Source organism: Rousettus aegyptiacus, unplaced genomic scaffold, assembly GCF_014176215.1.
Source record: "Rousettus aegyptiacus isolate mRouAeg1 unplaced genomic scaffold, mRouAeg1.p scaffold_m13_p_3, whole genome shotgun sequence".
NCBI lineage: Eukaryota > Metazoa > Chordata > Mammalia > Chiroptera > Pteropodidae > Rousettus > Rousettus aegyptiacus.
In genome coordinates, this window is record NW_023416306.1 from 2,295,688 (window position 1) to 2,315,622 (window position 19,935).

At 63.3% G+C, this 19,935-nt stretch overlaps 1 long non-coding RNA gene and 1 pseudogene across 1 annotated transcript; one reads left to right on the forward strand and one right to left on the reverse strand.

Annotated features, from left to right (window-relative positions):
* Positions 1-9,182: 9,182 nt before the first annotated feature.
* Positions 9,183-9,298, forward strand: LOC118600801 (annotated as a pseudogene).
* Positions 9,299-12,565: 3,267 nt separating this feature from the next.
* LOC118600369 lies at positions 12,566-16,663 on the reverse strand. The gene is made up of 2 exons (XR_004949970.1): positions 15,461-16,663; positions 12,566-13,146 (listed from the first exon to the last, which is right to left on the reverse strand). It is a non-coding gene; the product is annotated as an uncharacterized LOC118600369 (long non-coding RNA).
* Between the last annotated feature and the right edge of the window lie 3,272 nt (positions 16,664-19,935).

Genomic DNA, 19,935 nt, shown 5'->3' on the forward strand with positions numbered 1-19,935 from the left:
CTCCTCACGGGAACCCAGGAAGGACGTGCTTGGGGAGGGAGGGAGGGAGAGGCTGGAGGGATGGTTCGCAGAGCGCCGAGGGTCACCCATGGTTACGGAGGGCGGACTGGGCCGCGAGAATGGAGGCAGGGGGCTCTCAGGCACAGCCCTCCACGGGGGCACGGGCTGATGGCGGTCCCCGCCCCGCAGGCTCAATGCACTTGTCATCTCAGAGGTGCCATACACACACACAGATGCGTGCACACCCACACACACATGCACACAGACACAAACACACACAGATACACATGCATGAGCACACAGATGCACACTCACACACACACACAGACACATGCACACACAGAGACACACATGTATATGCACGTGCACACACACACATGCACACACACAGCACACAGACACACACACGCACACATCTGCACACACAGACACAGATACACATGCATGAGCACACAGATGCACACTCACACATGCACACACAGACACATGCAGGCACACAAACGTTTGCACACAGATGGACGTGTGCATGAACGCGCACACACACACAGACACACGCACACACGCACCCGCAGGCTGGGCCGGTGCTGCCGCTGGAAGAACTGGTGAATGAGACCCGGCCCGGCGTCGGCGGCGTCCGCTATGGCTGTTTAAAGAAGGTTCTCACCTGAGGGGCTAGAGAGCAGAACCCGAACCCCAGCCAGGGACAGCAGGACAGACGGGCCGACGGGGTGACGAGCGCTTGGGTCCTGTCGCTGTCTCGGGGAGAGGCCGACAAATCGACTCGCAGCTTCGGCGCGAGCGTCGGAGCGGCGTGGGGACCGCTGGGCGGAGGTGGAGTCGGGCGGGCGGCCGGTACACCGCGGCAGAGCAGGTGCCGCAACCGACCGTGACCCCGGGAAGTCCGGGTGCGGGGTGGGGACGAGCCAGGAGAACCAGGAAGCAGAGGGGCGCGGAGACGTTTCAAACGCGCCGGCGACCCCAGGACACCCGAAGGGACTAGACCTACCCGCTAAAGAACATTGAGCGGAGGGAGAGGCCGTCAGCCCGGGGGGTGGCGCGCGGTTCCCAGTCGGACATCCTCGTAAGAGGAGAGAGTAAGGCAGGGCCCCCCAGGCCCCAGGCCCTGTACGGGTGCGGTCTTGGGCCACCCCACCGGCTGAGGTTACAGCAGAGGTCAAGGGACACCTGGCCCTGAGGCGGGAGAAAGAGGCCGGGGTCCCAGCCCGGGCGGCCGCGCCCCTCCGCCCTGGTCCCCTCACATGCTCCCTTGCACGAAGGGCGTTGGTGGTGGCCAGCGTCATCCGTTTCGAGGGGAGCCTGTCCTGCAGTCATCCTGACCACAGCCCCAGCGATGTGGCCGGCGCTCACGGGACACTGAGCGGAGCCGGGGACGCGAATGTCTCAGCCAGGCGGAGGACAGGACTCGATGGATGTGGAGGGCGGAGGGGCGGAATGGGTTGGGTTTTTTAAAATTCAGCTTCACATCGAGACATAATTCACATGCCAAAGAAGTCGCCCATTTTAGCGTGTGGTTCTGCGGCGTTACAGCGTCTACGACCATCGCCACTACCTGTTTTCAAGACATTTTCATCGTCCCGACAGAAGGCTCGGTGACCGTCAGACACCGCGTCCCCACTCGGCCCCCTGCAGCTCCCTGGCAGCCCCCCGCCGACTCCCCGTCTCCACGAATTTCGCCTGTTCCAGGTAGTCACATGAGAGGAGTCACGTGCCACTTGTCCATCGGCGGCTGGTGTCCTTCCCTTAGCACCATGTCCCCAAGGTCCATCCATGTCGCACGTGACAGAACTCCATCCCTTTTCATGGCCGAATAACATTCCGCGGTGCGGTCAGGCCGCGTCCGTTTGCCCGTCCATCAGCCGATAGACACGCAGGCGGTTCGCACCTTTTAGCTGCAGAAGAAAGTGCTGCGTGTGTCTGTGGGTTTGTCTGAGTTCATCTTCGGTCCCGTTGGGCACATACCTGGGAGCGGAATTGCTGGGTCGTGCGGTGACCGTGTCTTACTTAATGAGGAACCATCGGATTGTTTTCTTTACAGTGGCTGCACCTCGGTGCCTTCCTCGGGGTTTCTGCTTGCCCCTCCGTAGCCACCGTTCACCCTTCCGGGCTCTGCCCTCTGCCCTGAACGGTGGTCCTGGATCGATGAGGTCAAAGGGCCCCTTTGCCCTCTGACCGCCGGGCTCAGCCGGTCAGTGGGGTGGGAGGGAAAGAGGGAGGACTGTGAGGCAGGGCATGAGCCCCCTGCCCCGCGGGGTCCTCTCAGGCCGGCCTTGCCCCTGGGTGGAGGCGGCTGCTCCTGGAAAACCCACTTCTCCATGTGGGGTCCAGAAGCCCCACCCCCTCCTGAAGAGGAAATTTCAGGATGGTCATTAAAAGCGAATCAGCCTTGAATCAGCCTTTTGTTCTGCCGCTGTAAATATGCGTGCCGCAGGCAAGAGCTCACTTGCAGAGCTCACCTGCACCTTGTCCTACTTGTCTGAGCAGTGAATGTAACTGTTTGTCCCCCTCAGCAACTCCTGCTCCCTGTAACAATTTGTAACTGTTGGTAACCCTTAGCAACTCCCGGCCTTCTCCAGTGTTACTACTTGCAATCTGCATAGCAACTCCCGCCATTTGTAACAGTTCGAGTTCAAACTGACCAATTAGCTTGTGTAAAATTTTTGCATGTAAGGAATGTTGCAACTGAGCTGGCCGCCCAGACTCTGCAGAATACTAGCTCCTCTGGGGCCGCACATAATAAATGTGAGTTCTCCTTTTCTCTGAGTCACTGCTTGGTTTTTCACTGGTCTGACTTTGGAGCTTTTCCGCAACACTCCCAGGGCCTGAGGTGACAGCCCCAGCTATTTAGGGTGCCAAGTGCCCAGCCTGAAAATGCTCCTGGTCTGACAAATGGTGTGTCTGCTAAACACCAACTTCTTCTTGTCTTGGAATTGGGGCTCAGACACCCAGAACCCTGGGTCTCCGCATCCGTCGCTTCATGCCTCACCAGCCGAGGGCGTGCAGGAGGGCTCTGCTTCCACTGTAAAGGGTGGGCGGAGTGGACTTCTTGGGGCAGTCATGGGGTGCCCTGTGGGGATGGACAAGAGGGGCCTCCTTTTCATGAAGGCCAGGCACAGGGGTGCCGGGGAAGCCCACAGCTTGACTCGTGCCCTGGGGGAGGCAGGTGGTGGGCCGAGTTGTACTACCAGTAATTAGCAGAGTATACAGCTGTTCACAAAGTATTTGCTGAATAAATAAATAAATTCCGGAACATATGAGTCCAGAGAAACCCTTGTTTATAAAACAGGAAAGACAGAAGAGAATTGCTTACAATTCCAGCTCGAACGCACAGCCACTGGACAGATGGGTTGCGGTGTGTCCGCAGGGCAGAGTGTGACGCGGCAGGAGAACGGTGGACAGCGGTTCTGCGACTCGACACGGATGAGTGTAAAACGTAACCGGGGGAGAAAGGCAAGCGGAGGAAAATGGGGGGTCCGTGCTCGTTCGCTGACCCGCTTCCTGCCACTGCCGGGGCGGGTCGCCACGGGCTCAGCGCGACGGCAATGCCGGTCTCTGCTCGCTCTTCCGAGGTCAGAGGTCTGGAATCGGTCCCACGGAAGGACTGGGTGCCCGCAGGGCTGGCCCCTCCCGGGGTGGAGCCCCCCACACGCCTGGCTCGCGGCCCCGTCTCCGGCTTCGAGGCAGCAGCGTCTTCTCGCCTCCGACCCCTGCTCCGTCCTCACCCCCTTTCTCTGACTCTCCTGCCTCCTTTAGAAAGGACTCGTGTGATGGACCGGGCCCCCGCGTCACCCAGGGTCCTCTCCCGTCCCACGATCCTCGACTCGATGACGTTTGCGAAGTCCCTTTGGCCATGTAGGGTCACATAGTCGCAGGTTCTGGGGATCACGACATCTCTGGGGGCATAACTCTCTGTACCACCCAGGTGAGTGATTACACGGCGTTCAGGAGAAAGGCGACCCCCGGGGGCGGGCGACGGGGAAGATTTATCATTACCGTTGATTTAAAGACCCGGAGCAGCGGCATCTGTGCCCGCCCATGACCCCCGGTCCCCGCTCCGCGCCCTCCACACAGCTCAGCCCCGCAGCTGCGTCTCTGTGCCGTGTAGACGCCTCCCCATCGTGATGGGGTGGGCGGGTGTGCCTGCCCCACCTCTACCCCTGGGTGGGGCTATTCTGGATCCTTTGCCCAGAGTTCCCCTGCAGGGTCTCACCCACAACCCCCCTCTGTGGGAACTGCTTCACGCAGACTTTTTTTTCAAGGCGAGAGTCACGGGACATGAAGCCAACCCTTTCACACTGGACAACACGGTGCCATTTGGTGCCTCCACAACGTCTTGCAGCCACCAGCTCTGTCCAGTTCCCGAACACTTTCATCACCCCAAATAAAACCCCATGCCCGTCAGCCATCGCCCCCCATCCCGCCCTCCCTGAAGCCCCCGGCCACCACGGACCGAGTTCTGTCCCTGCGGACTTGCCTGTTCTGGTCACTTCCCATAAATAGAGTCTCACTACGTGCTCTTTTCTGACTGGCTTCGTCCACCGACGACCTTGTCATCTCATGGCAGCGTGTGTCAAAACGTCGCCCCTTCCTTTCGGTGACTGATACCCCACCGCGTGTACGGACCACACTGCGTTCATCCACTCATCGGCCGTGGGCCTCCCGGGCGGGTTCCACGTCCTGGCCATTGCATGTAGCGCCGCCGCGAACACGGCTGGATGTGGACGTGCCGGCGTCCTGTCTTCGATCATTTTCGGCGTTTACCCAGAAGTGGAGCAGACGGTCTCCCCACTGCGCCCCGCCCCCCGTCACCCTGCGTCCCCTCCAGCCTCCGAACACGCGACTTCCTCTCCAATCCCCGTCTCGGGGTCTGCTTCTGGAAAACCCGACATTTCACGGAAGTTGAGATTTGTCGTTTTCTCTAAACCCGAGCTGCCCCGGGTGGCAGCCGGCAGGCGCATGTGGCTCTGTAACCGTATGCGAACTGAGATGGGACAGGTCTGAGGGGCAGGGCCTTCGCCGTGCCGGTCCCCTTCCCAGGGCCCCGCGTGTCCGTCCAGGGAGACGTAAAACACCCCTCGTCACGGAGCATCCTGCCGGATGGCGCTGCTCTCTAATTTTTGGTGTGTTTGAAATATTTTATACTTAAGAAAATAGTGCCCTAAAAAGCCTCAAAACAAACAAACAAAAGCAAGCCGCGTTTGGGGCCCGAGGGGAGGTGGGGGGCGGGCCGAGCCGCTGCTGGCATGGCCGGTTGGGAGCCGACCAGAGGCCCTGAACTTGGGGCTCGGCCCGAGCCTGGAATAGGGCCGCCAAGCTGGGCGGGTCTGGGGACGTGGACGGGGCTGTCCTGGGTGGGGCTGGAGTGCAAGTTGCTTTGACACCCTGCTGTGGGAGCAGGGACCTTGTCTGAGGTCCAAAGCTGGGAGTGTGGGCCTGGAAGGCACCAGGCCGTCGGTAAACCTCTGTGTCCCAGCAGGGTGGGCCGGGGAGGGACCGGAGAGCAGGGGCTGCGACCCTGGGCAGGGGTCCATGCCCCTTTCCTCCTTAGCAGCAGAGCTCTGGTGCTGGGGGGGATGGAGGGTTGGCTGAGCTGCTGTCCCTTCCACAGAGAAGTCAGGTCCCAGGGGCTTCTGTCCCGTCCCCTATCCTGGATTCCGTCCCTCAGGGCCAGGCCACCCACCACCCCCGGTACCTTCTTATGGATTTCCTCAATTTAGGCTCTGCAAATTTTAGCTCCTTTAATTCGTGACACTCCCAGGAGAGGGCACTCTTATGCATCTCACTTTACAGACGCGGAAACTGAGGCAGACGAGATCATGAGTCACACGGTCAGCCAGAGGGCGTGGGTCTGGCTCAGGGTCCACAGGCATCGCTGCCGTGCTGGGTGACCGGTCATCCTTTAGGATTTCCAGCCTGCTGTGGACGGAGCGACTCGGTCCCTGCCTTGGCCACGCTGGCCGATCTGCACGCCGACCCGAGGCGGCGTCTCCCAGCGGAGGAAGAGCCGGTGGCCCCGCCGCGTGCGCAGATGCCTCGCCGCCCTCTCTGCTCACCGGGGCCGTGCTGGGCGGCCGCCGCTGTGTCCGCATCCCAGACTCATGGCGTCACCCCGCCCACGCCCTGGCCTCACACTGAGGATGACCCTTGCTCTCCTGTCACTCACTGGAGGTTTTGTGGAAGTCTGGAGGAAATGAAAAGTCCCAGCACTTTTTAAGTGGACAGACGCAGCGCCCGTCGAAACACACGCTTCGCTCACACGTCCTGAGCGCCCGCCTCCCCGGCCACATGCGCCACAGCTGCCCGGTCCTGGGGCGGACACGTGGGGACTGCCGGCAGCACACTCCAGAGGTGTGACGTGACTGCTGCCCCTCGACGGCCCCTTCATGGGGTCTCAGTGTCCCCCAAGAGCGCCGCGGTGGCTTTTTCATCAGCTCGCTGCTGTCCTCTGGGGCCGGCACTGTAAGCCAGTGGTGCCAGACCGTGCGGATGAGCACAGACGGGGTGCCAGGTCCTGCGGGGGGGGCGGGCAGCGCCGCGCTGGGCTCTCCCTCCCAGGACCCGTCACGTGGAAATTAAAACACCGTCTTCCAGGAAATTAATGAACACCGCCTTTACGAGGCAGCTGTTCTCGGGTGTGAACTTTGCTAAGAGACCCGCGCCCAGGGGTGAACTGGAGCGGCCCCCTCCTCCCTGTCCATCCCCCACTTGTAAACGAACCCCGGGAATGTGCTGCTTGGGGCGGCAGGCGGAGGCGGAGGAGGTCACGCCGCTCGGTGCATTCTCGTGAGGAGACGGGCACCCCCGGGGGCTGGTCTTCCTTTAATGGCTTTGGGGTGCCACGTGTTGGCGCAGCCCAGGGCTTGCTTCTGGGGTCAGCGCGCACCCCTCCGGCCGGCCCTTCACTCAGGAATCCGAGCAGCCGATCGCGCGGTTTCGGCACTGCTTCCCCGTCAGTAATTTCACGTTTCGATGGAGTTTCTCCGATTTACTCCTAGCCGCTTCTGCCGTGACAGCCCGAGTCCTGGGCCACGCATTTCGTAAGCCTCACTGTGTCCCGTGCGCCCGACGATCCGTGGAGCGGGGTCCGTTCTCACCTCCAGTTTACAGCAAGGATCAGAGAGGGGAGTAACCGCCCTGGGGTCACCCAGCTAGGAAGCGGGTCCCGAGTGCACACGGGAGACCGGCGTGCTCCACGTGGCAGAGGGCTCAGGGGTGGTGCCCGCACTGGGCCAGACAGGGCTGGAACGGACTCCCCACATCCTCGCCCTGATGATGTCACCTCCCGGCCCAAGGCAGGCCCTGGAGGGAGGGAGGGCGGGAGGGATGGGGCCAAATGAAGGAGGTGGGGGGGCCGTGCCATCGGCCTGCCCGCTGGCCACACAGCTCACTCATCTTCTAGACGCTGTGCTGAATCTCGGACCAAAAGGTATTTTCCGAGCTGTGGTAAAGTCATCTGTATGGGAGCCTCACAGATGGAAATAAAACATTTACCATTTGGAACGAAATTCCAAGTGGAGCAGAAAGTGCTCCGAGCAGAGGATGTGGGGGCGTGGCAGGGCTTCAGAAGCAAACAGCTGCTGCCCAGCTGTGGCCGCGGCAGAGGGGACCCGGGCGGGTTGCTGGGGACTTGGCCCCGAGGCTGGGCTTTGCGGGCCTCGCCCCTGGGTGCGTTGCTGGCCCGTTCTGGCCCGGGCGGCCTCCCCTCCGAGCCGCCTGCGCAGGGCCTGCTGGAGCCTGGTCCTCGGCCGCGCTCCAAGCTCCTTCAGGGGTGTTCTCCCTCCCTCCCTCCCCCCAGAACATCGCTCCCCTTGAATTAACTCCTCGCTGACCCACCACGGCCTGCGACCAGCTGACCTCTCTCCAACCGTGGAGATGCCCGAGGAGACCTGGGGGGGTCTGAACGTCCAGCTGTAAGAACCTATACGAACCCCTCGTTTGGGGAAACTGAGGCCTGGGTGAAGAGGGAGCTTGCCGGGGTCACTCCTGGAGTGAATGGCTGCACCCCCCAGCCCCCGGAGCCGTCTGGTCCCCCTCCGCCACCTCCCGCTGACCGAGCCTTTGGGTCTGCTGAAGGGACGCTGATGTGGGTGCACGGGGGGTCCCGGCCGAGCCGCGGGTAATGATCGACACCGGGAGAGCCCCCTTCCCGCTCCCCTGAAAACGCACACACACCCTGGCTCCCCAGAACTGGGTGCTGGGCCTCTCTCCCGCGGGGGGTCCCGACTTGCGAGCAGACCCTCGTCCCTGGGGACCTGGGAGTCACGAGCACTGGGTGCTGACGCGCCCGCCCTCGGGCCGGGCCGGGCCCACTGCAGCCCTGGCGTGGGCCCCTCGCCTCCCGTGAGGACGCTGGGCGCGGTCTGGGGTGGCTCCAGGAGAGGGTCCTGGGACCTCCCGGCTGGAAGGACCCAAGGCCCCGGACTCGTGAAGCATCTGTTAGCGTCTCGTTCGCAGCTGCCTGGGGGCCGCGGCCATGACCTCCCCAGGCCCTGCCCCCACGGTGACCCCCACACCGGCCTTCGGTGACCCGGGGACCCACCACCTCGTCTGTGGGACAAACCCCCTATTGATTCTCTGGTTCAACTGGAGGGAAAAAATCCCCCTGAACCTCGGCCAAGGGTGTGGGGCGCGCTCTGGGCTCCGGAGCCGGAACCCGGAGGAGGGGGGCCTCCCAACTTTTATGGCTTGCTTCAAATAACTTCCTGGAAATGGCCGAGTACGGCTGGCAGCCCTGGGTCTCTTCGGGGAGCAGTGTTCCATGCGAGGGAGAAGAGTCGCACCGGGCCGTGTGCCGCTCGGCCAACCTGGCCGGAGGCTCCCGGGTCCAGAGGGGCTGTGGCTTCACCCGGGAAGAAAGGCCCCTCGTCCGGCATCGGCAGAGCCCCCGGGCGCTCTGGGCTTCCGTGCTGCTCTTCAGGACCCTGGAACCTTCCTGTGGTCTCCGGGATGGTGACAGTCCACCTCGGCTCATCGGAGTCGCCGAATCTGCCCGGTGGACGGTACTGCTCACCCACAGCACGTCTACCCTACAATTTGCTGTTAGTCAGAGGGCTTAGGTAAGCAGAAGCAGCCTCAAACTTTTTGGAAGGATGATATAAGTCACCTCAATAAATACACCATTAACCAGAACACTCCATGCCCGCCATGATAGGAATAGCACTGTGGTCTACGGCCACGCCACCCCGAACAGGCCCGATGTCTGATCTCGGAAGCTAAGCAGGGTCGGGCTTGGTTAGTACTTGGATGGGAGACCACCTAGGAAGACCAGGTGCTGTTGGTGTAAAAAACAATAAATTAAAAAAAAAAAAAAGGACCGGCACTGGCTGCCAGGGACAGTTCTGCCAAGAGCCGGGCTCCCGCTTCCCGCTGTGTGACCTGGGGCGGCTACCTAACCTCTCCGCGCCTCCCTTTCCTGAGGACGATGAGGCTGCTCGCCTCTCCGGGCAGAGACGTGGAGCAGCACCTGCCAGCAGTGCCCTAAGCGCCGGGCCGAGGTCTCTATCGTCGGGAGCAGTTTTGCCGTCATAAGCAATGCTGCCGCGAACATTTCCCTGTGTGTATCTTGGCCGCGTCTGTAAAAATAAGCACGTTCGCTGCGGTATTTTAAATGTTGATCGATATGGCCAGGTCGCCCTGCCAGCCAGGACCCCCGCTGGCCCCCCGCCGCGGCAGCCGGGCGCCCCTTTCCGCCTGCGCCCTCGCCAGCGCCAGGTGTTGAAAACTTTCAATTGTTGCCAATATAATAAGTCGGAAATAACGTGGGTCGTGCGGCACATCTTTTTCTATAATTGTAGGCTCTTCGTTTTCCCTCTCAATGTCCATCACCTGTTTTTCCTGTCGATTTGTATAAGCTCTGGGTTTATTAAGAAACCGAGCCTTTGTCTGTCCTGCAACAAGATTTTCTTTTCTTTTCTTTTCTTTTTTTGGCTAGGTCACCTCTGCATTTACATACAGATGCGAGACATGTGCTGGTATAGCGTGTCTGTGGACGTACGCGCGTGTGTGCGAGGGGGCCCTGCCGCGTCGATGCGCGTTGTCACACAGCCGTGCACACACGCACGCGTGTGCGCGTGCCCCTTCTGCAGAACCTTCAGATCGCGTGCGTTCGAAGCGATCGGTACCTTCTGGCACAACACTTTTGGGCACCGTCTAGAACGGTCTTTTCTCCTCCAAGACTGTATTATAAATCCACGTGTGTTTTTTTTCCCCCTACTTTTTTTATGGTTTTATTTTTCATGGTCAAAACTCTCTCCTTCTGGAATTTGTTTGGACGCGAGGCCGGCAGTAGGGACTCAGTTCCTCCTGAAGCTTTTCTTCCCCAAATGACTAGTCAGTCAGTCGCCTTACCGCGACGTACGGAACACGCTGTCTCCCTGCAATTTATTGTCTTCGAAGATCCCACACGTCTTTCCGGGGTTATTTCTGGTTCTGCTCAGTTCCACTGCCGGGGCTAGGTGTCCGTCACTGCTCCGAGGGTGGTGGCTTTCCTGTCGGGGAGGGCTCCCCAGGTGACATCATTACCGCGGCAGGGTTTTCTGGCTCGTCCCGGCTCGACCTTGTGAGTGAAGTATGTCATTCGAGCTGGAGCCATTAGTCAAGGTCCCTCCATCCCACCTCGGAGCACGCTGTTGGGATTGCAATCAGTGGGATTCAGCTGAATTAACAGATAATTTAGGTGGAAATGATGTTTTTATATTTAACATGCGTCCTATCTATGAGGAATTTCCGTGTTTTTTTTCCTTTTTTTTTGTTTTTTGTCTTATTTTATACGACTTAGTTTTAACGTTTCCTTCATATAGACCCTGTGAGTTTCCTAAATGCGCTGAGCTGTTTTGGAAGATTTTTAGTGTTTGTAAGTGGGTTCTTCCACCCTCTTGCTCGCTTTGTTTCTTTTACGGGCAAGTAGCTGATAATTGTCCACTGATTCTGTGGCCAGGCCCCTGTGGGCTGACCTCGGCCCTGCCGGTGCGGCCCGGACAGTGTCCCCTCCCTGTGCTGGGTTGGGGGTGCTCTACCCTCTCCGCAGAGCACGGAGCTTGGATGGGGGCGTCCGTGCTCCAGATGAAGTTGGGGGGTTGGCGCGGGACGGGGCTGCTTATCTTTTGAAACCCAGACCCGCATTCTCCCTCATCTTATCGAAGAAAACTGGACGCAAAGAAAGGGAAAGATCGCTCCACGCTCGGCTCCCCCCCCCCCCCCCCACCCCGCGACCAGCTGCAGGGAGGCGCCGGTAATTAGCACAGCCTTTAAAAACCAGGACTCCTTCCCCCAGCTCACTGGAGGCCACCAGAAAATACCAGCAGCGTGAGTCACGCATGGGTGTCCTTCGCGGTGGGCGGGGCCGAGAGCGCAAACACACCCAGGCCACCGTCCCACCCAGAGGGGCCGCCCGCCGGCCGGGCCCTCCGGCCCAGAGCGCCCACCCTCGGCAGGCCTCTCCTTCCAGCAGGAGCATGTCCTTATCTCCTTTCTAAAAGGCCTCCGTGTGCGTGTGCAGCTGCAGGAGGGGATAGACGAGAGCCGTGCGCAGTGGCCGGATGAACCTCCCACGTGCCGATCGAAGAGACGGGGGCCGCGTACCGCGTGGTCGCGTCTGCTTAAGGCGCGCTGGGTGCCCGGGCGGAGGTCGCGCAGGGGGCAGGCGAAGGGGCAGTGGTGGGAGGGTCCACGGGCTCCCAGGAGACGGCGCTGCTCGAATTCTCCACCTCGGCGTCCTAACCCGGGCGCGTGCTGTGTGACCGCTCCCTGGGCGACGTGCTGGTGACCTGTTCGGCTTTCCGTAACGCACGTCCCACTTTTTTTTTTTTTTTAAGTTTTTAAAAAAGAGTTCCAACGTGCATGTTACTAAAATTCATTTTTCTGAGTCGCAAACTCTAATGGGGCGGGGTGGGGGGGGTGCGGACATCTGCCTTTCTAGGCCGCAGGAAATTGCAGGCCACGTGTGAACCATCAAGACGCTACGGAAATCAAGGCCGAATCGCGTCTCCGGGGCTTGGCCTTCCTTTAAAGGTCCCAAAGGTTATTTTTAGCATCCGAAGCTCATCTTTCCCGTCCTGAATCTGAACTTTGCGTTGCAAGAAAGCGAGTTCATTCGTGTGTGCCTTCCCCCCCCTACCCCCCGAGAGGACCGAGGCTCAGCCCGAGGCACAAAGAAACGCTTGTGGCTTCCCCCAGCGAGACGAGGCGCTCTCCCTCTGGCCCCCCAGCTGGGCCGAGATTTCGTTCTGACAAATGAACGCCGTGGCGGTTTCGCCCGATGACAGACCGCAGGCCCACGGCCCTGTCCAATGCCCCTTCTGTCTCGAGGAGGTTTTCCGGGTGGGAAGACCCCACGGTTCGGGGTGCGGGGGCCCTCCTCGGGGCCGCACGGCCGGGGCAGGCTACGCCTGCTCTGCACGCAGAGCACAGAAGCTTCTCCGTCACGTTCCCCGAGTCGGGCCGGCATCTGGCTGACAGGGGAACGCTGAGCCCTGTGCTTCCTCTGGTGGGTTCTGCATTCTTTCCTAGTGAAGTATTGTGCATGGAAAACCAAAATATATGGTCAGCATTCTTCCCATAAACAGAGTGATTGTACATTGTGGAAGAATTACTTAGTGATGACTGGGGGGCGGTTGCCATGGCGACCCCCCCATCCCTGTGGTCCCAGCATGCTGCCTACGTGGAACTGGGCAGTGCGGTACCCAGTCGACGTGTGGCCGCAGAGGCAGGGCTGTCTTGCTGCTCCATTTCCTGCTGGGGACTTGTGGGAGCGTGGCTGTCATGTATGTGAGTGTGCCCTGGCCACAGGGCCTTTCTGTCACGTGCAGTCACACGGGGGAGCCTCGGATGTGACGCCTGGGGGAGCAGGACCTGCACCACTCCAACGCACGCCCCCTCCCCAAGGCCGCCTCTGGGAGTCTCCAGGGCCCCAGAAAACACAGCTGGAAACCGACCAAACTCTTCAGAGTCTGCCCAGAGGACCTGTTTCTCACCCGCTCCCAGCTGCATTCGGGAAAATTTATCTACAGTCTGTATCGGTCCGGGCAGGGCCGGCTCTGCATGCGAGGTTCATTCCAGCAGGACCGCTGCCTGAAGTGTGTACATGGAACTATTTTCGAGCCGGTTTTCAGTAGAATCTCAGATGTTTTCCTAGAGGAATAAAAGGTTGGCTCCAGACCATGCTGAAAACCCCAGGCAAGAATCCCATACGCGCTCTGAGAAGCACTCCGTCTCTTTCCACGGCTGGTTTACGTGCAGTTAATCCTCCCAACGTCCCCTTGAAAGCGAGCCATGAACAGTCAATCCCCGTGACTTTTTTGTATGACTAATTAAAAGCACACTCGCTATATATCAAAATCGTCCACGTCGACAGGGCCTGCTCTCCGCGCCTGACCGTGGCTCCCGGGCCCGAGGACGGCGGCCGCCCAGCCCCTGGGACAGGGCTCCGGCTCCCCTCTCCTGACTGCTGGGGGAGGGGTCCTGAAGACCGTCGGGGCAGCTGGCCTGTCACGCGCAGGGTGCCAGCCACCACCTCTTCCTCTCACAGGGCACAGGGGACCCCCCGGCCCTCACAGCTGGTCCCCTCTCCTGTCACACCTGGTCATGGCACCGTCAGTACTGGGTTGGGGGTCAAGGTGGATTCTGCAGAAGCCTTGGAAATGTAGGGCTGTGTACGGATGGTTCCGGGGCGTGAGGGGCACCGGACTGGGCAGCGGGAGACCTCGAGCTGTGGCGTAGTCGTGACAGGGACCGCGTCCCCCCCCCCCCCCATCGGTCCCGTGATGTGGGGCGCCCAGGGAGGGGCCACCGCCGCGAGCACTCCCCGCTCCGGGGCGAGCCCCCCGGTCCCGCAGGGGTGCCTGGGAGGGCGCTGGGGCCAGGCCAGCACCCAGCCACCCGTGGTGCTGCTCACACCTTGGCCTCATCAGCCCCGCGCCCCGCCTGGGGAGCCGCTCCTCCCAGGGTGTGGTCGAGCCCTCCGGAGCAGGTCGGGGTGAGCGCAGCTTCTCCGCGCCCTCACCCTCGCCCGCTACTGCGGGGGTACCCCCCCCCGCCCCCCCCACTCTCCCCGCCTCCGCCCGGGCTTGCTTCCTTTCACCCTTGACCCCCAGCCCCGCCGGTGCGGCCCGGGCTCGCGTCCGCAGCGGGTCCCGGCCCTCGGCCGGGGGCTCGGAGCCCTGGTTGTCACGCCTTCTGGCCTGTCTGTCGCTGCTGCGTCTGTCCTTTGCCACCGCAGGCAGTTAGGGCTGTGCGCAGAGCGGGCGACACTCTTCCCCGCCCCCGCGCCGGGGCGGCGCGCCCCTCCCCCACCGGCAGGTGGTGACGCCCGCTAACCAGCCGGTGAGGCGCTGGCGGGACCACCTCCCTCTTGGCCCGAGGAGCCTGAAGTTATGTGGATAGGAAGACAGGCTCCCGGTCAATTGCTGGGAGTCCCGGGGTGGGGGGCCTTTCCTCCCAGCCTGGGGTCCTCAGAGCAGGGTTGACTTAGGGAGCAGGCCACGCCCTGGACCGGGGCCACTCTCGCCCTCACAGGAGTCACCTCTGAGCCCGCACCGCGGCCTCACAGGCCCTTCCACGGCTCCGTCAGCCACAGCGGGGGGGCGGCGTGGCCCGCGGCGGGCCCAGCGCGCCCGTGTGAGCCGATGGCGCGCGTCTCCTCCCAGCTCTGCGTCCCGGCACACCGTGTTCCGGCTTCGAATGTCACCGAGGTGGAGTGTTTACGCCGCGGGGATTGGCAGGCGCTGCGGGTGGGGCTGTCCCCCCCACCCCCGGCCACTGCGAAAGCGGGCGGTCAGCGAGTGTGTGTCACGTGCGTGTGTCCCCGAATCTCGCCCTCGCTACAGCCCCGTGATGGAGGCACCGTCTCCGCTCGGCCGGCGGGGGCCCCAGAGAGGCCAGGAGCCCCCGGAGTCGCCCGTGTGCACTGCGGGGGGCCGCGATCTGAACTGGGGCGCGTGTCACTCCGCGCCCGCCCCCCTGGCCCTCGCGGCCGCTGTCCGCGTCCCGTCGTGCCTCCCTTCGGCGCGGACACCCGAGCCATTCCGGAACACCACGAACAGCGGCCGTGTGGCGCGTCCTCCTCTCCTAGACGCGTGTCCGCCTCTCGGGGGCCGGCGCTGGGCGGCGCGGAGCGCCGGAACCTCTCGGGGTCTCGCGGACGGTCCCGGCAGCCAGGGGCGCTGGGATCCCCCCGTGTTGCACGCCGGCCTCGCAGCCGGGAGCCTCGCGGCTCGGGGAGTGGTTCCCTCTGGGACCCCGCCTGGTCAGCCGCCGTCACTCTGCGCCAGCCTGGGGCTGGGGCGCAGGTGGCGAGGAGGGAACACGGGGGTGCTGGGCCCTTGGAGGAGCAGGGGAGTGCCCCCCCCCCGCAGAACTATTGCTTCCGGTGTCCTTGGGGGTCCTTTGTGGGAGAAAGCTGCACCCCCAAGGCCCACATTGGGCTGAAATAAACCAAAATACATACTTAGCTAACCAGGGACGCCAAAACTAATGTTTTGGCTGTAAGTTTTTCTTTTATGAAACGTTTATCGAAGCGACGTCGGTTTATGGCATCGGTGAGTTTCGGGCGGAGGGTGTCGTCAGGCGGACCCCGTGGGCGCTGAGCCCGGTGTCTGCCGGTCGCCGGGCGCCCGGCCCCCTTCGCTCGTTTCCGGCCGCCACTCGCCTGTCCGTCTTCGGTGTCTATGTTTTTGTTTTGTTCTGTCTGTTTGTTTACGTATATTCCATATACAAACGCAACGTGATTCTTGCTATTTCGTGAAAGCATCGAGGTGGTCCTACGGGAGAAAATAACCATTTGATTGGGCTTTCCCCCTTTTTTTCATGGACGCGGTGTTTAGAACTGCATCCTAGGGGAGGAGGGGGCTAGGCACTGTGCCGGGCAGCGCTGGGGGACTGGAGGCCCCCGGGGGACCTCCGTGAACGGGCCTCCAAGGAACGGTCCTGCAGAAATTCTGGCGAAGAGATTCTTTCCCCGTGTGTCCTGCTGCCTGCCGTGAGCTTGGAGCTTTCACTTAAAGTGCCCTGGCCACGCTGATGCATACTCTTTACCCTCATTAGAAGAGGTTTTCTGCGTAATGACCACGACTTTCACCGAAAGTCACGGACTCTTGTCTCCGGTTGGTTTTGTGACCCCCCCCCCCCGGGGGCAGAGTGTCGTCCTGGTGGCTTGGGACCTGCCCTCGGTGTCACACATGACCTTTCATGACCTCTCCCAGTTGCGCTGGGCCAGCCCGGCACAGGCTCCCAGAGCTGGCTCGGCCCCCGGCCCAGAGGAGACCCAGCTTGCAGCTGCTGCCGGCGTGAGACCGGCACCCACCTCCCTGGGGAGCCACCTGGGCCCGTGCGCCAGACACGGAACCCAGGCCCAGCGGCTGCACAGGGCGCCAGCATCCTCGACAGGACCCGGGGTCCCCCCTGCCCCTGGCTGCGGGGTCCCCGCGATCGACGCTGTGTGTCCCTCCTTCTCCTTCGGGGCAAGGGACGGAGGGGCGCCTCGCACCTCCAGCACTCACATCTTCTCCCCAAAGCGGGCTTCCTTCTCCCTGGCGGTGCTGGCTGCTGCTGCTCAGGCTATTTCGAGCCCTCGGCATCCCCGAGCCCAGCCCTCCCCTGCTCGTCCAGCCCCCCTCCCGGGGCCTTGAGCGCGGACTGCTTGGGGGGTGGGGGGGCACCTTCCAGCTGCGCCAAGCCGGGCGCCAGTGGAGCGGTAAAGGGCAGGCGCGGTGGCAGCCACCCGTGATGGCTGCATGGCCCACCCCGGAGCGTGCTCATCGGCACCCGCGGCAGCCACCCTCGCCCAGTCTGGGCCTGCTTCCTCTAGCACGTGCAGCCGGCTGCCCCCACCTCCCCGGAGCCCCGGCTTCCGTCTCCTCTGCTTCCCGGCCTTCTGCGTCTGCTCTGCTCACAGCTCCCCGGCCAGGCCCCCCACTTCCGCCAGAGTCTGTTTCATCTGTGATGAAGAGCGGGAGGCAGGTTGACGGTCACTCACGCGCGGCGGCCTCGGGGGCCGTGCGAGAAGGGTTCCGAGCCCTCGTCTCTGCGGAGAGCCGTGGTGGGGCCGGCAGGGGGCGGGGCGGCAGGGACGGCTGCCGGTCCTTCGCTGTCCTGGGGTGGACGGCGCCTCGCCGCCTGGGCATGTCCACGTCGCCCGTCACGTCCCCTGGAGGAGTCTGAAACTACGACCCTCGGCGTCAGAGCCCAGGGGACTGCGCCTCAGGGCGCATGGTGGCAGAGTCAGCGGTCAGACTGGGGGCGGAGGTGACCGTGAGGGGTCAGGGTCCGAGGCCCTGGAACACGGGCAGGACGGCTCGCTGAGCTCCGCCCACTTCGCCTGACCCCAAGTGGAGACCCCGGAGTTCCCTGCTGCCCTGCGGAAGCCACTGTGTGTGGGGACAGCGTCCTAGTCAGCAGGGGAGCTGGCTTCGGCCCGGATGGGGAGGGCGGGCCGGAGCTCCGGGCAGCGTCCCCGGCTCGGTTGCATCAGCTTGCCCCGCCGGCCGACCAGCAGCTGCAGGAGCCGCGTCCTGCAGGGCGAGCGTGGCTGTGAGGCCGGGGGACCCTGACGCATGGTCTGGCCCTCCCGGCCACCGTCCCCTCCGGCCCCGGCTCTGCCGGCTCGCGGGGGACGCGTCCGGCATGCTGGGGTCTGGGGGTTCCCTTTCCACGCACGTCGCCTTTCCTGCTTTGTCGCGATCATCCTCCGATCGCCGCAAGGCTGGGCACAGGCCGGGGACATGGAACAGCGGCTTCCGTGGTCAGCCGAGTGTCCCTCGTGACGAGGGGTTGAAGTGACAGTGACGTGAGCCGGTGTCGAAGCCGGGGGGGGCTCCGACCCGGGGTCCTGATCGATGGGGCGAGGCCGTCCACTCACGCCGCATCTCGGGGGCCCGGGCTTCGCGCGGAGGTGCCCGGGAGGTCTGTCAGCTTCTCCGACTCGTGGCGCCTCTAGCCAGCTCGTCTTGGGGGCCCGGCCTTCCCCTCCCCCCACAGGGCCCCCCCCCTCCCGACTTTGCCTAGCAGAGAAGAGCTATAAACCAGTCTTCCTTCTGGGAGTGATTTAAAACTCACTATGAACGGTTGACTCACAGTCTAAAAATGTGCCCAGGGCATAGTTGTGGCGACCGAGCCTGGTTTGTGGACCGAGCCCGAAGCCTCGCTCAGCCCGGGCCTTTCTGCGGAGCGCTGCCCGTCCCGAGCGCACGGCCGCCAGCGCCTTCCTGCCCACCCGCCACCCTCGCGGTTCCCTTCCCGCCTTCAGCCGTGGGGTTTGGCTCGAGCCGTGGTAGAGGAGATGGAGGGAGGAAGCCATCTGGAGAGGAATCAGTGTCCAGACGAGAGAGGAAATTGCTCCGAGATGATTGAAATGGAAGCAAAGCTGCACGGCCAAGTCAAATAGAGGGGGAGCGGGGGCAGGGGTGGGGGTCATGACCCCGCGGGGCTCTGGGCCGCTGCCCCGGCCATGCCGTGCCCTGACATTGGGGGCTGGGGGGCAGGGCTTGAGGGGGCACCGAGGAGCCTGGCTGGTGGACATATCCTGGGTCAGCTGGAGGGGTGGGCACGGACAGGACCCTGGAGATGGGGTGGTCCTTCCAGAGCCGAAAGAGGAGGCCAAGGAGAAGGGACGAGGGTGGACGACGAGGACCGACCTCCAGCCCCACGCGGGGGCCGCTCTGAGCCTCCCGAGCACCGTCTACGCCCAGGAGTCCTGTGGGCCCGTCAGCTGATGAGGATGCCCAGGGGAAGGCGGGGGGTGGGGGGGGAGCCGGGGAGTGGCACCTGTTTCCCCACGAGTGCACGGAGTGATCTGGCGAGGAGGGGCGTCCTGCCACTCGGGGGGCGTGGAGATGACGGGAAGGCGGTGGGTCCCCAGGAAGGTGCAGAGGGGGCTGAGTCCTGCAGGCCTGGCAGAGAGGGCCAGGTCTGGGGGGCGGGGGCGGGGCGGCCGCTCCGGGCGACCCAGCTGAGCGGAGGCTCTGTGGGGTGGAGGGGAGTCGGGGGGCTCAGGTGGCGGACAGAGAGACAATGGTGGGAGACAAATGTTTAGGGTGAGGGGGCAAGAGCGGCCAGGCCCGGCTGGATGAGGCAGGCGGCGTGCGGGCCGGCGGAGGGGAGGGGACCAGCCGGCTCCCCGCTCCCTGGGCCTCAGGAGGGTTTGGGCTGGACCCCTGGCCCTGGGGTTCAGTTCTCCCCCCGCTCTGCCCCTCCTCGGCCTGTGGCGAGGGTCAGATGGGACAATCTGGGTGACACTAGTTACGCGGTCACAGTGTCGGGAGCTCGCAGGGCTGCAGTGGCTCCCGACGGCGTGGCCGCGGGGTCCGCCTCGTGGAGCCGTCGGTGAGAAGGGGCATCGCCTGGCAGGAGCCCAGGACTGAGCCGCGAGGACACCGCCCCACCGCAGACAAACCGCAGCTGGACCCACGCCCCGCGGAGCGGGGTGTCGGCTCGGGCGGGTCCAGGGGTCCCGGGGGAGCCCGCCCATGCCGGCACCCTCCTGCCCTCTCGGAGGCTGACCTCGCCTGCTCTCCTGTCAGCCCCCCGGAGCCAGCCCCGCGGGACACAAGGGGACATCCGCCGGCCGCCCTGGTCACACGTGACGTGCGACTCTGTCTTCTGAGGACAAGCCGAGGAATGTGCTCGGGGACAGGATCAGAGGGTCACTGGGCAGGCGGCGAGGTCCGGGCCGGGCATCTGGAGAGCAGACGCGAAGGCTGAGCTCACTGTCACGCTGGGCCAGCAGCTCCCCACGAGGTCGCAGGAGCTGGCCGGGCGCGGTGCGGATCCGGGCGGGGCCGAGTCAGCCGGAGAAGCCCGGAGGGTCTGCGGTCCGCAGGCCCCGTGTCCGGCCATGGGCAGCACGCCCCGGGGCGGCAGGGGCTCCCGCACAGGGACCGGGTCCTCGGTCACTCTGGGCGCGAGCAAATCGGGCCCTCGGGAAGG